Source organism: Podarcis vaucheri (genome assembly GCF_965113315.1).
Source record: "Podarcis vaucheri genome assembly, chromosome: 16".
NCBI classification, from domain to species: domain Eukaryota; kingdom Metazoa; phylum Chordata; class Lepidosauria; order Squamata; family Lacertidae; genus Podarcis; species Podarcis vaucheri.
Genome location: NC_138754.1, coordinates 32427366 through 32455315, shown reverse-complemented (window position 1 = coordinate 32455315; position 27950 = coordinate 32427366). Strand labels below are relative to the sequence as shown.

The window sequence follows — 27950 nt, the reverse complement described above, 5'->3', positions numbered from 1 at the left end:
AGATGACCCCCGTGATCCCTTCCAACTCTACAATTCCATGTATCTATGATTCTAACACACTTCCTTCGTTTCAGGCAGAAATCTGACAGAAATAATCTGTCATGGAGCAGTGGGAATACACCAGTCCAAAAGACATTTAGATGACTTATCCATTTTTACTGTAAGAGGGAACTGATATTCCAGTCCAAACTTGCTTTCTAATAAGGATGCCCTGTTAGAAACCAAGACATCCTTCAAAGGGCTTTACGGCACGTGCTACTAATCAATGCTATTAAGCCAACAGTGTCATAGGATTTGTGTCAGGTCAGCAAGCTAAATTTATAAGGAGGCAATCTGGCTGGATGAAATGTAGAACTGAGAAGACGATGAAAATTCTGCTGAGTCTAGTGTGCTATGAAACAGTGTAGTTAGTAGTGGAAGGAAGACATTTTCTCAAAGACAGAGGTTTCCTTACACTGAAGCAGACCCATAGCCATATAACCCAGCCTTACTAGCTCTCGCTGTCCAAGGTCTCGGGCAAATAGCCTATCTGCAGATGCCAGGAACTGAACTTAGGGCTTTTTGTATGTGAGAAGCATGTGGTCCACTATTGACCTAAGGCCTCTCCTTTCATTCTTGCCCATCAAAATTAGGGAATCTGGAAAAAGGGGAGATTTGGGGGGTGAGGGATGTAGTAAGTTTCCTTCCAGAGGTTTCACCTGTCCTTTTGGGAGACCTTTTAAAAACAGTATCTTTTTAAGGGCTCTACTAGACGACCTGTTTCTCCTGCCAACCTAGCAGTTTGAAAGCACATCAGAGTGCAAGTAGATAAATAGGTACCACTCTGGCGGGAAGGTAAACGCCGTTTTCGTGCGCTGCTCTGGTTCGCCAGAAGCGGCTTAGTCATGCTGGCCACATGACCCGGAAGCTGTACGCCGGCTCCCTCGGCCAATAAAGTGAGATGAGCACCGCAACCCCAGAGTCGGTCACGACTGGACCTAATGATCAGGGGTCCCTTTACCTTTACCTTTAGATGACCTGTTTATTCAGAATTCATCCTGATTCGCTTGAACAAAGCTTGTAGTTAGTTAGTCTATGCCTGGTATTTATTGAGCATTTGTTCTGCTTGCAAAGGGTCTACATGTCTTCCCATTCATTCATCCCACACTTTTCATGGTGCATTTTGTAACCACAAGCCGCCTGTTGCTGTTGTATCTTATTTTATTTTTGCAGCACAGTGTTTTAATTCATTTTAACGGTGTAAACCTAAATTTCCAGGACACACTTGAATCCTTCCTGCAAAACAGTGACAGTTCACCCATGAGGCAAGTTGAGGCAATCGCCTCGGGCAGCAGGATCCACAGGGCAGGGTTCGAAATTAGCAGGGCGCCAGGTGCCTTTTGCGCCTAAAGATTCTCTATTTGCGAGCACTTCGAAAAGTCTGGGGGCCAAATTTTGCACCTGGCTGACACTCAAGGATTACTGAAATGTGTGTGCTTTGAGGCCTCAAAGTATACGTTAAGGATAGACAATATGTTTATAAGTTTAACAATAAAGAGTAGAGTGTTTTGAAAACTGAAGTATGGTACCAATATTTTTATTGTAAGCACCAAATTAAACATGTATTAACAATTTCTGATAAAAATGTGATATTAACAATGTGTAACTTATGTGAATTGCGTATTAGTTTATGTTATTATGTACTGAGTTTTACTCAAAGTAGACCCACAGCTGATGGCTAAGTGTGTATAAGTACAGTGGTACCTCAGGTTACATAAGCTTCAGGTTACAGACTCCGCTAACCCAGAAATAGTACCTCGGGTTAAGAACTTTGCTTCAGGATGAGAACAGAAATCGTGCTCTGGTAGCGCAGCGGTAGCGGGAGGCCCCATTAGCTAAAGTGGTGCTTCAGATTAAGAACAGTTTCAGGTTAAGAACGGACCTCCGGAACGAATTAAGTACTTAACCCGAGGTACCACTGTATAAGTGTATAAGGGAGACCCAGAAGTAAGTCCCTTCTTAGCCACTATGTTCCTTAACGGACCTGGGCTATTAGCCCCCACAAAGGTACCAGCACAAGTCCACTAACGAACCTAGAATAATCTACAAAGGTAAGTGTAGCATAGTGGCTAACAGATGGTACAGTGAATCAGGATTGTTATTATTTTTTTGGAAGGAGAGCACCTCTGACCTAGGGTTATACTTCTTGACTCCCAGAAAAAAACATCACAAGAAGGAGGCCAGCCAGATCCCATTTATCATCCAGAAAAGGAGCATCTGTAGGGAGCTTGCTTCCCCCTCACTGCTAGAATGAACACTCAGCTCCATTTGCCAGTTGCCGTGTGACCGCAGAGCTGAAAGGAAGCCCACACTGGCCTCATCCATTAGCCAGGGAACTGAGGACTCCTGGGTTATACGGGCTTTGAGTTTTGTGTGCATGTATTGGTGCAATCTGCCATAAACCACATTTATAATTACTTGATCTAAAGGCAAGGTAAAATTTATTCTAAAAGAATCAAATGAAGACAGACCACATCCTCGCATCACCAATATAGGGATAACAAGTGGTCCTGCAATAAAATGTTGCTGCGTAGTGATCTCGAGCTCAGGGTTCCAGCCAGCCTTCTATGCCCTCTTAGAAGAAGAGTTTGGATTTGATATCCTGTTTTATCACTACCCGAAGGAGTCTCAAAGCAGCTAACATTCTCCTTTCCCTTCCTCCCCCACAACAAACACTCTGTGAGGTGAGTGGGGCTGACAGACTTCAGAGAAGTGTGACTGGCCCAAGGTCACCCAGCAGCTGCATATGGAGGAACGGAGACGCGAACCCGGTTCACCAGATTACGAGTCTACCGCTCTTAACCACCACACCACACTAGCTCTCTTACAAGTTACTCTGTTCCATTCCTTCTTCCCTCAGTTTTCCATTACCTCCGCCCAGGGCTGGATTTAGGTTTGATGAGGCCCTAAGCTACTGAAGGTAATGGGGCCCTTTATATATCCAGCTGTCCTTTGTCAACAACAAATTGTCACTGTTTTTTGTGTTGAATATATGCTATATGGTAATTTATGGACCTACTAGGCATCTAAACCCATTTGCACATGTTGCCATGCAACCAGTCCATGCAGAATGTAGGCACCCTATATATAGAAATGAGCAAACCAGTGATATTTTAGAGAGCAGGCTAGCAGGGCCCATTACTTACATCACAGGAGCCTACACAACACAAAACACTGTTGCTGTATGTAGGTTTGATTTGATTTTTTTTTTTATCTTGTATTTTGGAAATGTACATCCAAGTTTTTTTTTCTTTGTTTTTTTGGCAGGCCCCCAAGAGAGTGGGGCCCTAATCTATAGCTTGTTTAGCTTATACAGTGGTAACTCTGGTTACGAACGGGATCCGTTCCGGAGGCCTGGCCGTATCCTGAAAATTCTGTAACCAGAGGACCGCTTCTGCGCACGTGTGCAGCGCTGCAGAGCGCTTCTGCGCATGCGTGAGCGGCAAACCCACTTCCGGGTTTGCTGTGGCCATAACCCGAAGATTCCGTAACCTGGAGGTTATGCAACACAAGGCACCACTGTACATGAATCCGGTACTGCCTCCGCCCCATAACTATCAACCAGTATTCTGTGGCCAGTGAGCATGCACAGTCCTAATTAGGTTACAGTGGACGCTTGGTTTGCGAACGAGATCTGTGCGGGATGCATGTTCACAACCTGCAACGTTCGTAACCCGCAGCAGCGCTTCTGCGCAAACGCGGGTTGCATTTTGGCACTTCTGCGCATGTGCGACCCCCGAAACCCAGAAGTAACCCGTTCCGGTACTTCTGGGTTTTGGCGGGTCCGTAACCCGAAAAAAGCACAACCTGAAGCATCTATAAGCCGAGGTATGACTGTATTTAGGGATTTCCCCCTACCTGAGGTCTTTTTCCTGCTCAAAAATATTATTTTTTAACTGCAATCCTGCAATCCGCAAACCTGCTAATACCTTGTGCATGAAAGGTGTTTTTTTATTTATTTTTTTACTACAGAAGGATCTACTTTAGAAGAAGAACCGAGTTTGCTATCAGGCTATAGACCTACCCTACTTTACAAGGATTCCAAGAAGAGAGTAGTTATCCACATTTAGGCCTGCACATACAGTACATCATATATGGCTTCACCCGAAAAATCATGGGAACTGTAGTTTACCCCTCAAAGGGCTGTGGTTCCCCAGCACCCTTAACATGCAACTGTTCCCAGGATTTAAAGCCACATGCTTTAAATCTGCTTTAAATGTTTCGTGTGCACACAGGCCTTCATGTGAAGTGCTTTGACACGCTACAGCTAGAATATTGCTTTATGACCACAAATGCTAATAACTTTGCAAAGAAAGCATTGCATATTAGACAATTATATATATTTTGTCAGGACTGTGGTTTTCTTTCCAATAGCCAATGGGATTTTTTTTGGGGGGGAATCGCTGACATTTGTGTTTGCAGTGACCTGCCCTCAACCCATTTAGGTACGTTCGGAAAGAAACTTAATTAAGGCTACAATCTGGTCTGTGCACACGAACTTAGAAGCAAGGACTTCCAAGTTTACAGACAGAAGGTCAGTCTGCAAAAAAATAATAATAATATCAAAAATCCTTTTTGCTCATTGCACGACTTGTTTTGAAAAATGTCATCCCATGAACGGAAAGGCATGGAAAATTGCACAAGACTGGGCTTTCCCTTCAAGTGAGCAATCCGTTTTCCTGGAATAATATGGAGACAGAGGATAGATTTTCTGCGCACACTTACTGAAATTAAGAGGACTAAAAAACATTTGTGCGTAACTTTTGGCTAGATCATGCTCTGTGTCTTTAGCTTGTCACCCTTTGTTCTCCATCTCCTGTGTTCATTCTGCTTCTCTCTGCATTTTGTACATCCACAGGCAAGCCTGTTCTTTCCCAACTACTCCCCCCCCCACACACATTGGCCCAATTTGATTTCCAGGGAGTCTATATTGGCAGCCTGTCAAGCCAAATGTTCACTCCACTATCGACACAGCCAGGGGCGAGGGGGTCCGCCGATGCCAGCCAAGCCTTGCTTAACAAACGTTACTGTTTTATAACATGACATGCTTGGCGATAGCGAAAAGGAAAAGCATTAGGGAGAAAACTTAATCTAGTGATTAAAACGCAATACTTGGTGTTGCTGGCTGCAAACCCTGGCGCCGTGCCTCCCCCCTCAAGGCTGGGTGGGACCTGTATCTGGCGAGAAGTTGTTTCATTAACTAAACGTCCCAGGGTACAGATGACGGCAGACCGCATGTGAAAAGTGAACCGGGCCAAGCATTACCGCAGCTAAATACGTGCTGCTCCTAGGATGACTTTTCAAGAAGTACGATCCCAGGCACAAAAAGATACAAATACGCAAGAATCATAAAGTCGGAAGGGACCCCCAAGGGATATAGTCCAAACCTCTGCAAAACAGGAATCTCAGCTAGAGCATCCATTACAATTGGCCATCCAACGTCTGCTTAAAAACTCCCAATGAAGGAGAGCTCACCACCTTCCAATGGAGTCCGTTCCACTGTCAAACAGCTCTTACTGTCAGAAAGTTCTTGAATCCATTGGTTCGGATCCTAGCCTCCACAGCAGGAGAAATCAATTGTTTTTCCCATGCTGAGCTGTTTTAGGTTGGAGGGGTGTTGAGAAGAGCTTTGATGGTGGTAGGACTACACAAGGTATTTCATTCATTCATTCATTCATTCATTCATTCATTCATTCATTCATTATAAAAGCAATAATATACCACCCACCCATATAGAATATAAAAATGGTGCCCAACAAAACATGCGATGCAATAAAGACATACACACAGTACTGTAAAACAGGGACAGGGAAGAGTTTGGCCCTCCAGAAGTTGATGAACTTCAGCTCCTATTTATCCCTGGCCATTGGCCGTGCTTGCTGGGGCTAATGGGAGTTGTACTTCTGCAACAAGTGTGCAGAAGACGGCGGCCATGTTTATAAGAGGTCTGGAAACCCAAACCTTATGAGGAACAGTTTAGCGTGTTTAGCTTGGAGAACAGAACACTGAGAGGTGATACGATAGCCATCTTGAAAGATCTGAAGGGTTGCCACATGGAAGATGGAGCAAGCGTGTTTTCTGTTGCTCCAGAGTATATGACCCGAACCAATGACTTCAAGCTACAAGAAAGGAAATTCCAACGAAAAACATTGAGAATAACTTTCTGATAGCAAGAGCTGTTTGACAGTGGAATGGGCTACCTAAGAAGTTGGGGCTCTTCTTCATTTGAGGTTTTTAAACAGTTTGGATGGCCATCTGGTGGGAATTCTTTAGCTGTGACTCCCGCGTTGCAGGATGTTTGAACTGGATGATCGTTGGGGTCCTTTCCAATTCTATAATTCTGTGATTCTAACATATGGAGGACAACAGTTGTCCAGACCTGCTATGAATCAATACAAGACGGAAAAGGAATCAACAAATCTGTCAATTTTTACAAATTCTTTCAGATTCTTGATTTTCTACATACAGTGGTACCTCGTGTTACGGACGGGATCCGTTCCGGAGGCCCATCTGTAATGTGAAAAGCCCGCAACTCGAAGCGCCGTGTCTGCGCAGCCGCGCGAAGCGATTTGGCGCTTCTGTGCAGGCATGAGCAGCAAAACCCGGAAGTAACCCATTCTGGTACTTCCGGGTTGCCGCAGGACGCAAGACAAAAACACACAACCTGAAGTGGACGCAACATGAGGTATGACTGTATTTGCACCAGTTTTTGTCGTTGCTGTTTTTCAAGCCCTAATGAAAATTTATCAGCAATTTAGAGTGTATATTCTCCAAGTTACACGTTTTTGCAAGCAATTCCCCGTAATATAATGCATTTCTGTACATTGTTTGCACAAATGTATGCATTTTATACACACTTCCCCAACAGATCTGTAGAAACATAGATGCACTGAACACCACCAGAATGGATGCCCCTTTTTGCCCACACCAAGTTCTCTGCACCTATCTTTCCAAAGTGCTTCAGGGGTAGCCATGTGTCCTACTTTATATGGTTGCCAAGAGACTTACCATATTTTTTTGTGTATAAGACTAGGTTTTTTACCAAAAAATTAGGTTTAAAATTGGGGCTCGTCTTATACACAGGTAGTACTGAGGGGTGTTTTCTTAATTTGGAGTCCCCAAAATAGGGGGCATCTTATACATGGGGGTGTCTTATACATGGAAAAATACGGTATATTTTGAGTCTGGAAGGATAAATAAGCACTGTCCATGGTCATACACAATGGTCACTGCACAATGGTCCGAGTACCTTATGGCCCTGGCTACATTTAAACATACTTCACATAGACGTCAGTTTTGTGTTAACACCTATCTGGCCATTTGGAGGGCTTATATTAACTTAAGATGTAAGTTTCATTTTTCTGGAGACAGTGCGGTGTAGTGGTTAGAGTGTTGGACTGAGACGCGGGTGGTACCACTGAGCCTCTTGGGCTTGCCGACTGGAAAGTCGGCAGTTCGAATCCCCGCAACGGGGTGAGCTTCCCGTTGTCCTGTCCCAGCTCCTGCCAACCTAGCAGTTCTAAAGCACGCCAGTGCAAGTAGATAAATAGGTACTGCTGTGGCAGGAAGGTAAACGGTGTTTCCGTGCGCTCTGGTTTCTGTCACCGTGTCCCGTTGCGCCTAAAGCAGTTTAGTCCTGCTGGCCACATGACCCGGAAAGCTGTCTTTGGACAAACACAGGCTCCCTCAGCCTGAAAGCGAGATGAGCGCCGCAACCCCATAGTCGCCTTTGACTAGACTTAACCATCCAGGGGTCCTTTACCTTTACCTTTAGTCCCCACTCACCCATAAAGCGCACTGGGTGACCTTGGGCCAGTCAACATTTCTCAGACTAACTTACCTCACAGGGTTAGAGTGTAAGGATAAAATAGGTAGAGGGAGAACCTCAAATGCCTTGGAGAAAAAAGTGGGATCTTAGTGCAATAAATAAGTATTTTATGTTACTCAATTCCCCCCTTCCCCTTCTTTTCCTTTATTAAATTTGCAAACTCTAAAAATTGGAAAAATTATAGTGGATTATTTCTAAATTTTCAGAGACGCAAGAAAGTGTCCTCGCTTGTCCTCCTGTTTGATGACGCATTTTCTCTTTTTTCGCAAAGTGTAAGCAGCAACCCCAAAAGCATTGCATGGATGCTGGGAAATGTGCCTTATTCCAGACCATTCTGTTCCACTCACTGCTCTGTGCCCAATTCTGAACTTGGCCTTGAGCTATGGAAAAACGAGCTGTCTGCTTCCTGCTCTGAACTCTGAAACATCTGCAATTTTTCATGTTATGTCAGCCACTGCTTTCTGTGGTCCCCTGTATAAAAGTAGAGAAGGTTGGATTGCCTTGCTGCAGAAAGGGAGGGAGGGAGGGAGAGGCAGATATAAAAAGTATAGGGTGGTAAGGAGGAAATGTAAACAATAATTAGAAATAAAAGAACTACTCCCATCTTTTCTCTTCACCCCGCCTTCCCCGCAACCCCCTCTGCAGCTCAAAGGCTTTGCATTGCATAAATATCTACTTAGGAGCCTGCAAAATCTATACTGCGATCTCCAGAACAGCATCTCAAGCACAATGCCGCTGAAGTGAGTGGACATACTACACAGTTAAAAGCTGTTGAGTACTGCTCTCGTGTATCATAAGCGCTCCTGATGAAATCAGAGGCTTCTCAAATATGGTCCTAGAAAGCTTTCTCCAAGCCAAGGAAGAACTTAGTTGTACCCAGGGCTGGATTTAGGTTTGATGAGGCCCTAAGCTATTGAAACTAATGGGGCCCTTTATACAGTCATACCTCAGGTTACGAACGCTGCAAGTTGCGTGTTTTCAGGTTGCGGACCACGCCAAACCCGGAAGTACCAGAATGGGTTACTTGCAGGTTTCAGTGCTCGCACATGCACAGGAACACAAAATGACGTCATGCGCATGAGCGTCGAATAGCGTCACATGCGTGCACAGACGTGGCGCTTCAGGCTGTGAACACTGCGGGTTGCGAACGTGACTCCCGCATGGATCACGTTCGCAACCAGAGGTATGACTGTATGTCCAGCTGTCCTTTGTCAACAACAAACTGTCGCTGTTTTTTGTGTTGAATATAGCTATAGCTTGTTTAGCTTATACATAAATCCGGCACTGGCTGTACCACCCAAATGTAGCCAGCCTGAGAATCGTAGGGCTAGCCCAAGCCATTTTGCTGCCTGACAAGAAGGGCAATATGGTGGCCCCTCTCCACATCACCCTGTGTATATAGAAGCTGGCTGGAGACTGGCAGCTTCAGCAACTGACAACAGGACAGTGTTGTCCATCTCAGCCGAGGAGAACAGGCTGCCAGAGAAGGCACCTGGCAGGCTGGGTGGTTCGCACAGCTCTGCCCACAAGCATCTTGGCACTGACTCCCACTCTCCTGGCATCTGACACTTGAGGAGGTGCCTCAAGCTGCCCAATGGTAGGGTCAGTTCTGTAAGGATAAAACAGTAGAGCTAGATGCAATGGAGGGGATGGACTTTCACCCTATGGCAGAATCCAAGGAACCTAAACATTCTGGTTCTTTAACCTTTAAAGCCCTATACAGCCTAGGACCCTCGTACCTATGGGACCGCCTCTCCTGGTATGTCCCGCAGAGGAATTTACGGTCTTCAAATAAAAACATCTTGAAGGTCCAAAGCCACAGAGAGGTTAGGCTGGCCTCAACCAGAGCCAGGGCTTTTTCGGCTGCGGCTCCAACCTGGTGGAACGCTCTGTCACAAGAGACAAGGGCCCTGCAGGACTTGACATCTTTCCGCAGGGCCTGCAAGACAGAGCTGTTCCACCAGGCCTTTGGTTGGGGCACAGCCTGACTCCCTCCTTTGGCAATCTTTACAATACTTTAGTTTATGGTTGCCATCAATTTTGATTTTAATTAATTCTTATGATGTTTTTATAATGTTGCACTATTTTAGTGTTGTTAGCCGCCCTGAGCCCGGCTTCGGCTGGGGAGGGCGGGATATAAATAAAATTTATTATTACTATTATTATTTATTAGTACTTGTATCCCTCCTGCAAGCCACTGGCAGTTTGGAGGCAGCCTGGAGGAAGAAGACATGTAAACACCCCACTAGCAAATCAGGATTTGTGCGGAATGAAAGCTCATTATCATAGAACCTCACGCTAAATAAATCAGAATAAATGCTCAATAAAGGACCGGACATGGTGTATCTACCACTTGCACTTTGTGCAGGCAGATCAGGATGAATGCTCAATAAAGAGGTCATCTGGAAGTCTGCCCATGACAAGCATTCCCGCCCCCCCCCCCCGTTCCTAATTCAGGAACAAGGCAGCTTCAGAAGTTTGCGCAATGTGGTCCAGTGTTCCGTTTTCCTTCAGCCTACCTTCTTCTTCCTCTCCCTTCAACCCCCACCCTGCCTTTTCAAAACGTTTGAACATGTGGTGTGATTTTTGGCTACCATCCTAAGCAGCGAGAACAATGAGACTTCCAAGTAAACAGTGATTAGGATTGGGTTCTTTTATTCGATTCCGGAAACACCTGGAGTGTAGCAAAGTGCCTCCAAAGCTAACTGGCACTGTGTGTGTGTGTGTGTGTGTGTGTGTGTGTTTTGAGTGTGCATATGTATCGCAGCCTGTTGTCTTTGTCCATGGAGTTTTCTTGGCAGGGATACTGGAGTGGCTTGCCGGTTCTTGCTCCAGGTGGATCACATTTGGTCAAAATTCTCCACTATGACCTGTTTATCTTGGGTGCCGTGCACGGCATAGTTCATAGCTTCTCTGAGTTATTCAAGCCCCTTCGCCACGGCAAGGCAGTGATCCATGAAGTGAGAGCTGGACCATAAAGAAGGCTGATCGCCGAAGAGTTGATGCTTTTGAATTATGGTGCTGGAGGAGACTCTTGAGAGTCCCATGGACTGCAAGAAGATCAAACCTATCCACTCTGAAGGAAATCAGCCCTGAGTGCTCACTGGAAGGACAGATCCTGAAGCTGAGGCTCCAATACTTTGGCCACCTCATGAGAAGAGAAGACTCCCTGGAAAAGACCCTGATGTTGGGAAAGATGGAGGGCACAAGGAGAAGGGGGCGACAGAGGACGAGATGGTTGGATAGTGTTCTCGAAGCTACCAGCATGAGTTTGACCAAACTGCGGGAGGCAGTGGAAGACAGGAGTGCCTGGCGTGCTCTGGTCCACGGGGTCCCGAAGAATCGGACACGACTAAACTACTAAACAACAACAACATGTATCGTAGCTACCAGGCTACGTTCAAGGTGCTGATTCCTGGTGTGCAAAGCGCTATGGAACCAGGACACCTGAAATATTGTCCCACTCTTTTATATAATCCTTGGTCATTGTGTTCTGCACGTGAGGACCTCCTGCAGGTATCCATCACATCAGGAGAAGAATCACACCTTTAGAGTTGTGGCAGCTACCCTGTGGAATTCCTTCCCTTGAAAGGCAGGTGCCATTATTTCTGCTGCCTTTTTAGCATCCATTGGCAGTCCACGGATTGAGGTTGAATCCCAACAAGACCGAAGCACTTTCTCTTGGGGGGCAGGGGAGGGCAAGTGTGGGGGACTCCCTGGTCCTGAATGGGGTAGCTGTGCCCCTAAAGGACACACATGTTTCCACTAGTTGTGAACAAGGGCAAAGGACTATGGTGGGCCTGGAAAACCCCACCTTCTGTCCACTGGACCTTCTACTGGTTTCAAATTGTGTCATCAGCCTACATGAATTTCAGTGGAGACCCTTAACGCTTTTTCTGCTCTTGCCCCCCCCCCATGAAAGTATCATCCAATCACATGCTGAGGAAATCTGCTTGCCCCGGGACCCACAACTCCCTAAGGCTGTTCCCAAACTGCTTGAGCTTACTAAGAATACTAGATTGCTGCAATGCACCACATTTTAAAGAGATGTGGTATTTTAAGGGCATGCATGCTGCAGTTACGCTACTAAACTGCTGTGACAGCTGTGACCTTAATGTGACAGCAAAATGGCAAGAAATGCCTTCAAATTTAGCAGCGTTTTGCAACCCTGCAACCCTGCGGCAATCGCTGCAACGGCCCAATTTGTTGAGCAGAAGTACTTGGGTTGAAGCCGATTTAGAGATCTTATGAGTCAGGGGGGCTGCAACAAAACGTTGCAGTGTGAAGTTTTCCTGTTCACTGTTCCAAATCAGCCAGCCAACCCCCTCTCAATGATACTCCCTTCCATTTCCCTGCATCCTGCCTCCTCCCCACAACAAAACAGTTGGTCAAGATTACATGGCCACTGAGTCTCCAACAGGCCAATTTTAGGCCCCTTCTGTTGTGGTTTTTCCTAAAGAGTTTCTTTATGCACTTTTGCAAACCTGGGGGTTCCTCAACATGTGCTGATATCCTTGCTCCTGTGAATGGATGGTGCTGTTTCAGCTATGAAAGCAACAGAACTCGTGCCTGAACACCTGAAATACAGTGAACGAGTCGAAGACTAGTTGTGCCGGTTACTTGTGTGCAAATCGGAGGAATTCAGATTTTTATTCATTGGGAAGAGTTTCTGCATCATCCATTCAGTGACTGCTTTTCCAGGAGTTCCACATGCAGTTATACACATATACTTGGTTGAATTCACACTGCATCATGGGTTAACTAGCCTGAAAATTGTTTACATACTTCATTGCTGTCACAGATGTAAAACAAGCAAGCAAGCAACACCACAAGTCCTGATAGGGCCAAATTTGGCGTGATGGCCTGGTAAGAAAGTAAAATAAAATGTGAGAATGTAGATAGTTTGGTGAGAAAGGCTTAAAACCTTTATCCCTAATGCTCCTGATGTAGCTTGACAGCAAGAAAGCTTTCCCGGTTGGAGGATGAACATGACAATTTGGTTTGATTTATTGTATTTCTATTGTAGTTTCATTCAAATGAATCTCAAAGTGGTCTACACATAACATAATAAAAGATACAGCATGAATCACATAAAACAATTAACAAATCAATCAAACTATTACAATCTATAAAACACTGTTAACAAAACAGCAACAAACAAACAAAAATGAGCAAAACATCACAATTACAGCAAAAGCATGCCAGGTTTTGGTATAGCTGCCTGCATGTGCAGAATCCAGATTTGCAAAACTGCAACATTTGGTCTAACTATTGCTCCCCCCCCCCAAATTCTAAAGGAAAGTAAGCAAGATTCCTGTCTTCCTTCCAAAAGCAGCAGTTGGAGACACTTCCGACTGCAGGAGGCCTAACAGTTGATGTGGCAATGGTGGATAGTTACATATTTATATGCTAACCCCATTTACCTGCTAGAATGCTAAATTAATTCCATGCCCTTGTTAGATCCCTGACAGTTATACAGACAGACAACTTGGTCTCTGGCCAATTCTAAGCATGCAGTTATCAAGGCAGACTGGCCCTTAAAAGCTGAGGTCTTCTCCTTGGCACGCTTGAAGGAGTCACCCTCAGTCTGACTCGGCTTTTCAGCTGTTAGCACAGGACTGACTCAGCATTTCTGATCAGGCAGCAGCGGGAGTCAGTGAAACAGAGGAAGGCAGAGGCAGACTTGTTAGCTGTTGCACGATTTCACACCCCATCGGCAGAATCCCACGAAATCACCACTGCTGGTGGTGGCTTTCAAATATCGCATAAGAAACAGAGAAGTCCTTATAGGAGGAAGGCTCTGCTTCTTATACCCTCACGCCCCTTAGGCAGAGGCTGCATTTGCACGCCAAGGTAAGTCAAGGTTCCTGTCTTATCAGGGTTCGTGGTGCATGGGTGATGTGCTAGCGCATGATGCGAAATTACTCCTGCTTTTGTTCATTCTGCAGTGCAAGGAGGAGAAACGACCCAGGAGGCTGCAATTAAGCTTGGCTTCCTGCGGTGTCTGAAACTGGAGTTGTGGTTTGTTTCTTCCTAATAAGGCCAGGACGCCTGCTTCTTGGGAGAAAAGCAATGACAAACCTAGACAGCATCTTAAAAAGCAGAGACATCACCTTGCCAACAAAGCTCCTTATAGTTAAAGCTATGGTTTTCCCAGTAGTCATGTATGGAAGTGAGAGCTGGACCATAAAGAAGGCCGAAGAATTGATGCTTTTGAATTATGGTGCTGGAGGAGACTCTTGAGAGTCCCATGGACTGCAAGAAAATCAAACCGATCCATTCTGAAGGAAATCAGCCCTGAGTGCTCACTGGAAGGACAGATCCTGAAGCTGAGGCTCCAATACTTTGGCCACCACATGAGAAGAGAAGACTCTCTGGAAAAGACCCTGATGTTGGGAAAGATGGAGGGCACAAGGAGAAGGGGTTACGACAGAGGACGAGATGGCTGGATAGTGTTCTCGAAGCTACCAGCATGAGTTTGACCAAACTGCGGGAGGCAGTGGAAGACAGGAGTGCCTGGCGTGCTCTGGTCCATGGGGTCACGAAGAGTCAGACACAACTAAACAACAAGGCCAGGAGTCATAAGCCCCAAACAAATCATGGCTTAAAGCAGGGATGGGGAGTCTGTGGCCCTCCAGATGTTGTTGGACACTAATTTCCATCATCCCACCCAGCAAGGTCACAGGACAGGGATGATGGGAATTGTAGTCCAACAATATCTGGAGGGCAACAGAAGGAATTAAAAGGTTTGCCACAATCTGTTTAACTTCTCTGTAAAAACTCTAGACATAATCATACTATCTAAAACTAAAAGCCCAAACTAAAAACTATTCATGGTTGCTAATGATGTGCATCTCAGCAAAATTGTCTTTCCACTCCCATGTTTACACTTATGCAGGAATTTTCATGCGTCCAAGGCATACATACTTGCCTGCAGGGCAGTATCATCAGTTAGCCATACTTTAATCCTATTAAAATAAATGTTGAATCATCCTTGTGGATCCATTCAGGAAGGTAAGATTTTTCCACTGGAGTGGTGGTGAGAAAGAATAGCAGGGCCTTTTCAGTTACAGCCCCAGTTTTATGAACATTCTTTCTCCGATGAGGCCTGCCTACCCATGTAGGAGAATGAGAGAGGAGGGCACTGTATCATTTCAAATTGCAGGTGGGGGAATCAATTTTTTTACAGTGATACCTCGGTTCCCGAACGCCTCCGTTGTCGAACGTTTCAGTTCTCAAACGCCGAAAAGCTTCTGTTTTTGAACGCATCTCAGAACTCGAACGTGCATCGCGACTTCCGCTGAGTGCAAGAAGCTCTTGCAACCAATGGGTAGCTGAGCCTCGGTTTTCGAACATTTCGGAAGTTAACCGGTCTTCCAGAACGGATTACATTCGAGAACGAAGGTACCACTGTAATCCCTAATGGGGGGGGGGGGGAATCCCTGACAGAAAAAAAAGCTAGCCTGGGAGGGAGGAAGACTCTAGCTAGCCCTCGGCCCCTGCAAGTTTTCTGTTTCTTTAAAAAGAAAAAGAACGAGACCATGTGGTTTGCTGTCATTTTGAAGTCACATAGAATTCTTCGCTGATAGAATGGACTATCTTATTCCCAATTTTATTCTGCTGTATGTACAGTACACTCACAACTTACACACATTTAACTTGTGCGCATTCAGCTTTACATGCTTGGCAAAAAAATTAAAACAAATTGAAAAGGGGGCAGAAAGGGGGCAACCCCATCCACCGTTGTACCCAGTGTGTTTTGCCTATACAGTGGTACCTCTGGATATGAACGGGATCCGTTTCGGAGCTCCATTCGCATCCTGAAGTAAACGTAAGATGTGACTGTGTCTCTGTGCGTGCGCGGGTTGCATTTCGCCGCTTCTGTGCATGTGCGTGACGTCATTTTGAGCATCTGTGCATGCGCGAGCGGCGGAACCCGGAAGTAATGCACTACGTTACATTCAGGTCGCCGCAGAGTGCAACCCTAAAATACTTAACTTGAAGTTACTTCAACCCAAGGTATGACTGTACACAATTTTGACTTTAGGTACTACTGTACAGATCCAGCCTAAGTACAGCTCAAGAATTACTGTATAGTTTTTAGAAAAAGACTTTAAAGCAACAATATTCAGGAGGGAAATTCACTGATCTTTTCTATCTGTGAACTGATTCCATGCAAGCTGCTTTTATCACATCTTTTCCTCGCTGTAATGTTTCGCTTCCCCACCTCCAGTGATTGCTGGTGCTGTGTTTTGTTTTTCTGCACAAAGTGCATTTTTATTAATGTAGAGCATTTATAGCTGCTAAGGATAAGGAAGAGTAATACAAAAATGTGTTCGTTAACGTGTACGTTTGTGTGTGTTTTTATTTATAATATTTTTATTCTCCTTTTTGCCCTAAAGGCCCCCAATTTGGCTAACAAAATACTTTAAATCCGTAATTTAATAAAACACCAAAATACACAGCCAGCATACCTGGCCAAACAAGAATCAACACAGGTACTAGAAAATTAATCATATAACAATAAATAAAAGAAGTCAATGGGGAAACCCAAAAGAACAACCCTATGCAATGCAAGGATATGCAGCTGCCCCCTATGGGGAATGAACCTACAACCTTGGCATTAACAACACCACACTTTAACCAACTGAGCTGTGCAGGTTAATATTAATAATACAGTGGTACCTCGGGTTACAGACGCTTCAGGTTACGTGTTTTCGGGTTGTGCACTGCGCTGAACCCGGAAGTACCGGAATGGCTTAGTTCCGGGTTTTGGCGCTCACGCATGCGCAGAACTACTAAATTGTGCTTTGCACAGAAGCGCCGAATCGCAACTCACGTGTGCGCAGACGTGGCGCTGCGGGTTGCGAACGTGCTTCCCGCACAGATCACGTTCGCAAACCGAGGTTCCACTGTAATAAAGATATCATAACCAAATCTTGAACGGTGATTCCCGAGATCAAGGAGCAGGTTTTTATCTATGTTTGGGTACAAGTGGACTCTGGGGTTTGTGCGCCCATCTCACTCAAGAGGCCGGGGGCCAGCGCTGTCCGGAGACACTTCCGGGTCACATGGCCAGCGTGACAAAGCTGCATCTGGCGAGCCAGCGCAGCACACGGAACGCCGTTTACCTTCCCGCTGGTAAGCGGTACCTATTTATCTACTTGCACCCGGGGGTGCTTTCGAACTGCTAGGTTGGCAGGCGCTGGGACCGAGCAGCGGGAGCGCACCCCGCCGCGGGGATTCGAACTGCCGACCTTTCGATCAGCAAGCCCTAGGCGCTGAGGCTTTTACCCACAGCGCCACCCGCGTCCCATATATATATATATATATATATATATATATATATATATATATGCAGGTTTTGGTGTCTTCGGGTGTCTTCCCGTGTAAGAGTCGGGGTGTCTGTGCGACGTTTCGACGAGGTCTCACTCGTCATCTTCAGGCTGGTGCTTTCGGCTTCTTGTTACTGGAACCAGTAACAAGAAGCCGAAAGCACCAGCCTGAAGATGACGAGTGAGACCTCGTCGAAACGTCGCACAGACACCCCGACTCTTACACGGGAAGACACCCGAAGACACCAAAACCTGCATTCCTGTACCCGTGAAAATCTACGAAAGCAAATATATATATATATATATATATATATATATATATATATATATATATATGCAGGTTTTGGTGTCTTCGGGTGTCTTCCCGTGTAAGAGTCGGGGTGTCTGTGCGACGTTTCGACGAGGTCTCACTCGTCATCTTCAGGCTGGTGCTTTCGGCTTCTTGTTACTGGAACAGAGCAGAGTCTGGTGTTTGAGTTCCTATAAATACTGTAGAGGGGTGTGGTGTATAGCCTCCAACGTTCTGGGCAAAAATCTACGAAAGCATATATATATATATATATATATATATATATATATTTGCTTTCGTAGATTTTCACGGGTACAGGAATGCAGGTTTTGGTGTCTTCGGGTGTCTTCCCGTGTAAGAGTCGGGGTGTCTGTGCGACGTTTCGACGAGGTCTCACTCGTCATCTTCAGGCTGGTGCTTTCGGCTTCTTGTTACTGGAACAGAGCAGAGTCTGGTGTTTGAGTTCCTATAAATACTGTTGAGGGGTGTGGTGTATAGCCTCCAACGTTCTGGGTAGAGAGGAAGTTCCTAGATTGGTGTGCCTTTTCTTCTTTTGTTCCTTAATTACTTGAGGGATATCTTGGGTGATATCATGAGTGATATTCTGAATATCACTGGGTGGGTCATTAATTACTTGAGGGATATCTTGGGTGATTTCATGAGTGATATTCTGAATATCACTGGGTGGGTCATTAAGTGTAGATTAGTTGCTAAAGCTCTCGTGTCTTGACCTCTTGAGCTTGTGAAGAGTTTTTCTGAGAAGATGGCTGTGCTGCATTTAGTTGTGCTCTGGCTTGGCTTCGTGTATAGGGGCGAGCTATGGTTTTGTGCCTTGTGTCAGCCAGATCTGTGTAGGGGTTGCAGGGGGGTGCAGCATCCGGAGGTGTCACTATAGTTTGGTTGCTGGATGGAGTCTGTAATATGTCTGTGGAGAGGGTCTGGGTTTGGGTCTGGTGTGGTTGATTGGTGACGGCGTTCTGTGTGCCTCTGGTTCTGGTGTCGGTTTTTGTGGGGAGGGCTAATTTCCAGGTGTCTGGCAGGCGGGACGTGTCGTCACGCTTGTTCATGTTGTGAGGGTGTTTCTCTATCTCGATGGCTTCCATGATTATTCTCTTGTGGTGATGTTCCATGTTAAAGAGCAATTTGGAATCTGCAAAATTAATTTCGTGTCCTGTTTCTTTCATGTGTTGGAAAAGAGAGGAAGTTTTTTCTTCTTTTTTGACGGCATTCTTGTGTTCTGCGATACGTGCATTTATTCGTCTGTTTGTTTGTCCAATGTACGTGGCTGGGCAGACTTTGCAGGGTATTTCATAGACCCCTTGGTTTTCCAGCTGGATTTTGTCTTTTGGGTTTCTGAGGATATTGGCTATTTTTTGGTTGGTGCAGAAGGCTGTTTTGATATTGTGTTTATGGAGGATTTTGCTGATTTTGTCTGTAGTGCCCTTGATATAAGGAAGGAGGGCCATGCCATTGTTTTCTTCTGTGTCTTGGTTTTTGGGGGGTGTTTCTTTTTGGATTAGCTTCGTAACCCTACAACCCTACAACCCTACAAAAACCATCAGGTTTTTTGTAGATTAGGACGTCAAGAAAGGGGAGTTGGTTGTTGTCTTCTATTTCCATAGTGAATTGTATTTTGGGGTGTAGGCTGTTGAGATGTGTGAGGAAGCTATCTAGTTTTTCTTTCCCGTGTGGCCAAATTACAAAGGTGTCACACCAACCGCTACTTACATGCACAATCACACCTGGCTGACAAAGACCACTTGACAACTGAGTTACAGAATCTCTCAAATGTATTAATCGCCAATGGATACCAGAAAAACAGGGTTACGAAGCTAATCCAAAAAGAAACACCCCCCAAAAACCAAGACACAGAAGAAAACAATGGCATGGCCCTCCTTCCTTATATCAAGGGCACTACAGACAAAATCAGCAAAATCCTCCATAAACACAATATCAAAACAGCCTTCTGCACCAACCAAAAAATAGCCAATATCCTCAGAAACCCAAAAGACAAAATCCAGCTGGAAAACCAAGGGGTCTATGAAATACCCTGCAAAGTCTGCCCAGCCACGTACATTGGACAAACAAACAGACGAATAAATGCACGTATCGCAGAACACAAGAATGCCGTCAAAAAAGAAGAAAAAACTTCCTCTCTTTTCCAACACATGAAAGAAACAGGACACGAAATTAATTTTGCAGATTCCAAATTGCTCTTTAACATGGAACATCACCACAAGAGAATAATCATGGAAGCCATCGAGATAGAGAAACACCCTCACAACATGAACAAGCGTGACGACACGTCCCGCCTGCCAGACACCTGGAAATTAGCCCTCCCCACAAAAACCGACACCAGAACCAGAGGCACACAGAACGCCGTCACCAATCAACCACACCAGACCCAAACCCAGACCCTCTCCACAGACATATTACAGACTCCATCCAGCAACCAAACTATAGTGACACCTCCGGATGCTGCACCCCCCTGCAACCCCTACACAGATCTGGCTGACACAAGGCACAAAACCATAGCTCGCCCCTATACACGAAGCCAAGCCAGAGCACAACTAAATGCAGCACAGCCATCTTCTCAGAAAAACTCTTCACAAGCTCAAGAGGTCAAGACACGAGAGCTTTAGCAACTAATCTACACTTAATGACCCACCCAGTGATATTCAGAATATCACTCATGAAATCACCCAAGATATCCCTCAAGTAATTAATGACCCACCCAGTGATATTCAGAATATCACTCATGATATCACCCAAGATATCCCTCAAGTAATTAAGGAACAAAAGAAGAAAAGGCACACCAATCTAGGAACTTCCTCTCTACCCAGAACGTTGGAGGCTATACACCACACCCCTCAACAGTATTTATAGGAACTCAAACACCAGACTCTGCTCTGTTCCAGTAACAAGAAGCCGAAAGCACCAGCCTGAAGATGACGAGTGAGACCTCGTCGAAACGTCGCACAGACACCCCGACTCTTACACGGGAAGACACCCGAAGACACCAAAACCTGCATATATATATATATATATATATATATATATATATAATATATATATATATAATAAAAGAATTCCTGGACAATGCCAGGTAAAAGTCTGCTAGTGTGTGTGTGTGTGTGTGTGTGCGCGCACGCATGCGAATGTGTTGTGCATATGTATAGCCAAAGGCCCAGTTTGCACACAGTGATAAATTTTGTTAATGGCCCTTCTGGGGGTCAAACAGTGTGCAAGAGCCTGTTGTCCAGTGGCTCCCACTTTGCTCCACCCATGTTGTGAGCAGAAGCAACAAACACATAGTCCTTGGCTTGTTGTTATGCCTGAACCAGAATCACAGTGTGTTTCTCCCGAGCAACTATAATCAGCAAACCATGGTTTCACAAGCACAGTTCGTTCAGGAGGAAAAAGCTGTGATCCTAGGTCTGGACACTGCAGCGAGCCAAGGATTCATGGATTGCTGCCAATGGAGAAGCAAAGCAGGTGTTACTGCCAAGGGATAAGCAGCAGTTAGTCATTGTTTTAAATCAGAGATGTGGTCCTTCCGTGAATTTTATATCTTCCCTCCAAAGCCTCTCCCATGATTCCATTTGGATGTTGCAGCCAAAGTCCCTGGCCCACTGCACCATTACGGATTTGACTTCTTCCTCCTTGACCTCCCAGTCAAGGAGTAGCCTACATATTTTAGAGAGTGGTTTATATTTAATTTGGGATGCAGGTGGCGCTGTGGGTTAAAGCACAGAGCCCAGGGCTTGCCGATCAGAAGGTTGGCGGTTCGAATCCGCGTGATGGGGTGAGCTCCCATTGCTCGTTCCCTGCTCCTGCCAACCTAGCAGTTCAAAAGCATGTCAAAGTGCAAGTAGATAAATAGGGAAGGTAAACGGCGTTTCCGTGCGCTGCTCTGGTTCGCCAGAAGCAGCTTAGTCCTGCTGGCCACATGACCCGGAAGCTGTATGCCAGCTCCCTCGGCCAATATAGCGAGATGAGCGCCGCAACCCCAGAGTCGGTCACGACTGGACCTAATGGTCAGGGGTCTCTTTACCTTTACCTTTTATTTGAATCAAATCTTTTTCAAGTCTCGAAGGTTCTGTAGAAAAACCGATGTTTCAAATCTTTTTGGAAGGTCTCATTCAATTGGAAATACTGTATCCAGTCTGTCAGGTGATTTCGGATTTCTTCTTCTTCTTTTTTTTTGAGTTTTAGCCTATTGTCTTTTTCTTCCAGCAGTTCTTTTTTCTTTTTCTTTTCTGTTGATTCCTTATGTTACACAGTTTTTAAAACCAATAAAGCATATATTTATAAAAAGGAAGAAACCTGTGGTCCTTCAGCTGCTGCTGGACTCTGATTCCCATCACCCTTGATCATAAGCCACTGTCAGCTGGGGCTGATGGGAGTTGGAATCCAAAACATCTAGAGGACCATGAGTTTCTCTCTCTGCTTTAAATGAAAGCTCAGGCTCTTGAGAATACACAACAGCTTCCCAATTCAGCATTTGCTCCTAAGATGCAAACACTGTGACGTAACTGCCTGCACACAGATTACTAAACATGCTGCCAGTTTGGAAACCAGCTCTTCAGAACATCGGGGATGATGCCAAATGGTTGAAACACGAGAGGATTTCAGAAAACCGCTTGACAAAGGGATCTCGAGGGACAGCAATCATGCCTCCTAATTTCTCACCCTTCCTCCCAGACAAAAAAGGAACTTCTTTGAAGATTGACTTCATTCTTCACCCAAGCTACTAGGACTTGGAAAGCTCTCGCAACAGCTGCTGCTCACGAAGAGCCAACTCATGGCGCCATAGATCACACTGAGATCCTCGGGAGCAGAAGACTATTTATGCTAGCCTCTTAATTGAGCGTTCCTCTGCCAGCCAAGACATTCCGTGCTCCGCCACGCAAATAATGTAAGCTAATTTGCAGCTAAGAGCCGCCGTTGGAAACATACTTTATAAATATCTTCCTCAGCTGAGCAAGGGGAGCCTGGCAGAAGGCAAGTGTTGAAATGGTGTGAGGAAATGCACAATGGGTAATGAATACAAACATCCTCTTTCATCGGCGAATGGGAGGTTGACTCTGGCCTATGACTTGACTGTGTGCCTTGGAGAACCTACATAATAGGTATTCTCATCCCCAATAGAAGATACAGCAGGGTGTACTGAATGCAGCAGTGGTTAGGACAAGAATGAGACTCTAAATCTTGGGGTTGTGGGTTCGAGCCCCACATTGGGGATTGGACTAGATGACCCTCGTGGTCTCTTCCAACTGTACAATTATATGATCTAAGCAAGGGATGCCTCACTCCACTTATGTGGACCTGGCACTGTTACATGTGTCACATACCGTATTTTTCGCTCCATAAGATGCACCTGACCATAAGATGCACCTAGTTTTTAGAGGAGTACAAGAAAAAAATATACAGTGGTGCCTCGCAAGACGAAAAGAATCCATTCTGTGATTCTCTTCGTCTAGCGGTTTTTTCGTCTTGCGAAGCAAGCCCATTGACGGATTAGCAGATTAACGCTATTAGCGGCTTATCAGATCAGCTGATAAGCGGCTTAGCGGCTTAGAAAGGGGGGGAGGGGAAAAAACCTGCAGGAACTCGCAAGACATTTTCGTCTTGTGAAGCAAGCCCATAGGAGATTCGTTTTGCGAAGCACCTCCAAAACGGAAAACTCTTTCGTCTAGCGAGTTTTCCGTCTTGCGAGGCATTCGTCTTGCGGGGCACCACTGTATTCTGAATCAAATGTTGTACTAAACTATTTAATAAACTACCGGTATATCAGAATAATATTTCAACCATGAAAGTGAACAGCAGTCAACAGTGGCATTAAGAACCATCATCACGGTCATGAACAAATGAAGAGAGACTTTATCCCCTAGTAAGAGGGGCAGGCAATGGAAATATATGCGTTTCCCACACTGAGTCCCTTAAATCAAGGACTGAACGGTTTGGCCCCACACAATTATTTTAATAAAGCCAAAATAAGTGGGACTTTCTTCCTTTCTTGTTCATTGCAGAGCTCTGGGGGCTTTCCTATGAGGGAGGAATGAAGGAGAAATCTGATTCAATTCCCATTTTAAGTCAAACCTACACAATTCATACCTTTGTACACAACACAAGGATCAAACCACAGCCACCCTTCAAATTTCACACTTCTGGCAAAGGAAGGCACTACTGGCCTGGCAAGACCAGTGGCAGAGGGAGGGCCTTGCGTGGTGGCATGTCGCCTGTGAGGACGTGGGACATCGTCCACGCGAGCGTCATCCCAAGGGGGTGGTGCGCACCCACCCACCCATCCCAATGGGGCAGCCGTGCGTGGGGGCCGAGGGATTGCACGGCTCCCGCTGTGCTTGCTTTACACCTGTGTAAGCCATGGAAGGTGAGCCATGGCTCCTGTCCGTCCCTCCTCCGAGCAGCATTCACTTCATAAGATGCACAGACATTTCCCCTTACTTTTTAGGAGGAAAAAGTGTGTCTTATGGGGTGAAAAATATGGTAATATGTATTCCACGTCTGTAAGAAATTGATCTTTTAATGTAGAAGCACCCACACTTCCTGCCTACTGATCTCAGGCAGGCGACTTTGCTGTATATACTCGTTTTGGGCCTTCTAAAAAAGACACCAGACACGCAGAATGTTGATGTGTTTTTATCTGCTTTCTAGCTTCTTGTTGATTTTAATTTTTTAATATTATTCTTTTTAAGAGATTCTTTTTTACTTATTGTTTTATTCTTTTTGTAAACCACTTTGAGGCTTTATTACAAGCAGTATATACATCTAGGGGAATAATTAAATAAATTTTCTCCCCAATTTTAAGTTCAGTTTTCCCTACTTCTGCACAGTTTGTAATTAAAAAAACCAACAACATCACAAAACCTTGTACAACTTTTTGTGTGTGTTTCTCTTAATGTATGCAAATTTTGCCCATTATACAGAGTTTTTGCAAGCCAGGTCCCTTAATATAATGCATTTTAGTATGTTAATTTTTCTAACGTACACATTTTTCTGTACACACTTTCCCTACTAAATGTAATTTTGAACACTTTTTTAAAAAAAGGTTTTCAGAACTTCATAACAACATTTGGAGATTTCTGGTTTTTCCATTTTATAAAATCCATCTTCCAGTATCAACTTTGCTTCTTCTCTCTCTTTGTGTCATGAGCCAAAATATGTGTTCTACAAGCTCAAGTGAGCTCAATACTCCTGAGTAAACAGGAATGGGACTGTGCTGCACACATCACAATGCAGTACACCTTTCAAAATCACAAAGATTCTATTAACGATTTGCTGTTTTCCATCAAATTGAAGAAGCACAGCAAACAAGAATATAAGGACCACCTAGAATGTTGATGGACTAGATCAGGCATGTCCAACTTCCAAAAGACTGCGATCTACTCCCACTATAAAAAACTGGCAGTGATCTACTCTTTGGATTGCTTTGGATTGACCAGAGTTGTTGGGCGGGGGGTGGGGGTGGAGAGGATGAAACAAAGTTGATGGGCTTTTTTTGGGGGGGGGAGGATGAGCCAGAGTTGTTGAGCTTTTTTGGGTGGGAGGAGGGTCCCACGATCAACCATGATTGACCAGGGACACCCTGCGATCGTCCAGTACATTGCGATTGACCTGTTGGGCATCCCTGGACTACACCACCCAAATGTGATCAGAGTAACATTCAAGGAAAGAAGATGGACCCTAACAACACATTATTTTTAGGGCTATCATCAAATTTAAGCTACAGTCCTTGACTATGGAGTAGGTCCCATTGAACACAACTTCTGAGCAAATAAGCACAGGACTGCACTGTTTAATCACATTGCTTTTAATCAATCGAATCTGTGTATATTCACATGCAAATAGTCAAAGCCACATGTCACATCAAGCACCCATCTTAGATGAGGCATTTCTTTCTTTATGTCAACAGCCTTGATAATTTTGGAAAGGCATGGCAAAAAAATGCATAAAACAAACGCAAGCAAAGAAAACATGAAAGTAACGTCACATCTCAGCCAGTGTTACCTTTACCCATTCCTCCCCACATTCCTTTCAAGTTTGATACCACCCTCCTTCAAATCAGCGGGGGGCGGGGGGGCGGACTACCTTAGATAGCTCCAAAGCAAGCCTGCTAAGAAGACAGTGGTCTTCTCTGCTGCCAAGATTGCTGGAGAAAGGTGTTGTTCCAGTGGGGTGCTGCACACAACTGAAGTCTTATGTCAGCTGGCTCCACATCCCCAAAGAAGCTGGCTGGACTGCAAAATGACCCTCACCTGATTTTAGTCTGCAAGGTTGGGGAGACGGGGGTACTGCAGGGACTCTGAGGATGGTAGAAAGGTTGTACCCTCTAGGTGGGAGAAGCCTGGATACTGTCCTGGTGGTTTTCCACTGAGGAAATGAAAGCATCCCCAGAAACCTGTGCCATGCAGCTGCAAGGTCAAAGGGTCAGGGCTCACAACAATTTCTGCACTGTATGGGGTGGCATTTGAATTGCAAATTTCAGCTAGTCCATAACAACTGGGGGGATGTATCTTTGCAGTTATTTTTCTTTTCCTGACAATGCTAGAGGAAACCAGAGGAAAGAGTGTCATGTGCAGAAAGCCTTGTCAGGCGCTGGTTCTAGGGCAAGGGGAGTTACATGCGCTTGTGGGGTGGCAAGGGGGTGTTTGCAACAGACAGCAGAGATGCAGAAACAGGAGGGTAGTCCATGGGGGGACTTGAGCTAAGACGAAGGGCCCAGATTTTTAGCAGAAGGTGACAGAGGCAGCAGCTGTTGGTGCATTCGTGAATACCAAAAGTTGGCACTCTCAAAGGATGGCGTGTATACAATAACAGGGAGGTATACTCTTCCAATCTGCAAGCTGGCCAAGGGAACCCTTCTTCAAAATACGGGGGGTGGGGTGTCTTTAAGAGAATAGGAAAATCTGATTTTTTTGTCCCCCATCCCTCAAAAAGTTGCAAAAATATAATCTGCATAAATGAATCGGCTGCATAGCTTGAGGGTGGAGCTGAATGGGGGGAGCTCTGGCCCTTCACCCTGCTCTCTCCAGTGCTTTCTGACCCCCTCTTTTTTAAAAAAAAAAAGAGAAAGAAATGGGGGAAAGAATATCTTACAAAACCTCCCTAAGATGCAACAGGCTGGATGGAGAGGAGGCTGCCAAACTTGAAGTGCTGGATCACAGGGAACTTCTCCAGGCATTCGGCTTTGTACATGCGAACAAGGCCTTGGTTGACCTTCGCCCATGTAGGGACAGCGCTAATGTTCCACAGCTGGTTGGAGTGCTCAGCAAATGGGCCTGTCTTCATTTCTGTAACAAACAGGATGCACTCGAGAAACATGAATTCCTTGTGGTTTTCATTCACCACCTTCTCGTCCAGGAAATGTTGAGGCTCCAGGTTTGGGTGATCTATTAGTTGCGAGCTGCCCCATATGAAGGGCAGGAACTGGAAGTCATCCAAGCCCCAGACTCCTCGGCTGCCGGCCGGTTCCATTCTGTAGGTCTTCTGCAGCTTCCGCATGACTTCCAAATACCTGCTGAACAGTTTGAAGACAATGGCGAGCTGGTCATCCACACTGAGAACTCCAATTTTGCAAAGGCAGCAGAGGAAGGCGACAAACGCTGCTTCGTGACCTGTCCCGTAGTCGATACGAATAGGGTTGCCCACAGACTCCTTCAGGTACACCGCCACCTCGGAGACAGCTTCTGACAGCCCCCTCGGGACCACCGTGGCCACCAGGTTCTCAGCCTCCTGGTCCAGTTTGGTGTACCACGTCCGGAAGGCCTTGTTCCCAAAGCGGGATGGCTGCTCCACCGGTGGGGTTTCATCAATCCACCTGTCAAGCGTGTCTAGGAGAGCAACCAGCTTCTCAATGGGCTCAGAGACTTTGTAACTGCAGCTCAGCTTCTTTCCCTTGACGCTTTCATTCAGCTTGAGAATGAAGCCCATGTAATCTGCATAAGCCTGTGAGCGTTTCCACTTCGCCATGTCAGTAACCATGTTGATTTCCTTCTTGGGGATCGTGAAACTTGGGCGGGGAGCAAGCCAAGGTGCCTCCTTGGGGGCTTCTAGATACCACTTGCTTTCTGCCATCTTGTTTGAGCTGCCGCCGCTGTCTTTCGCCTCCCACCGCCTTGTATCTTGTAGTTCTTAAAACAACTTTATGAAGGAGCAAACTTTATTAAGGACCTGCAGGTTAAACCAACAGTGAAGTCACCAGCATACTTCTCATATTCTAAGGAATTTCCCTCAAGAGAAAACAAGAAACTTTATTTTTTAAAAATATTTTAAAATAATTGATGTATGTAAGTTGTCTCAGATCAGGAGCCTACACCAAATGAAAGGCTACAATTTGTTTTTTTTTTGGTCTAAGAGACCTCTAAGTTCCTTGTTTAAGTCCAGGTAAGTCAAAGAACTGAGCCCAAATCAGAATGTAAAAGAAATGCAACTCCCC

The 27950-nt window shown here is 45.4% G+C and overlaps 1 protein-coding gene and 1 pseudogene across 5 annotated transcripts in view; both read right to left on the bottom strand.

Annotated features, from left to right (window-relative positions):
* Nucleotides 1-27950, bottom strand: part of ZDHHC8 (zDHHC palmitoyltransferase 8) — a 125603-nt gene that overhangs the window by 52666 nt on the left and 44987 nt on the right. The window lies entirely within an intron of this gene.
* The window catches only part of LOC309521092 (serine/threonine-protein phosphatase 2A activator pseudogene), a 47657-nt pseudogene continuing 45016 nt past the window's right edge, over nt 25310-27950 (bottom strand). For all 4 annotated transcript variants that reach the window (XR_014224631.1, XR_014224632.1, XR_014224634.1 and 1 more), the window contains exon 2: nt 25310-27685. The product of XR_014224631.1 is annotated as a serine/threonine-protein phosphatase 2A activator pseudogene (transcript). The remainder of the gene's footprint in view (nt 27686-27950) is intronic.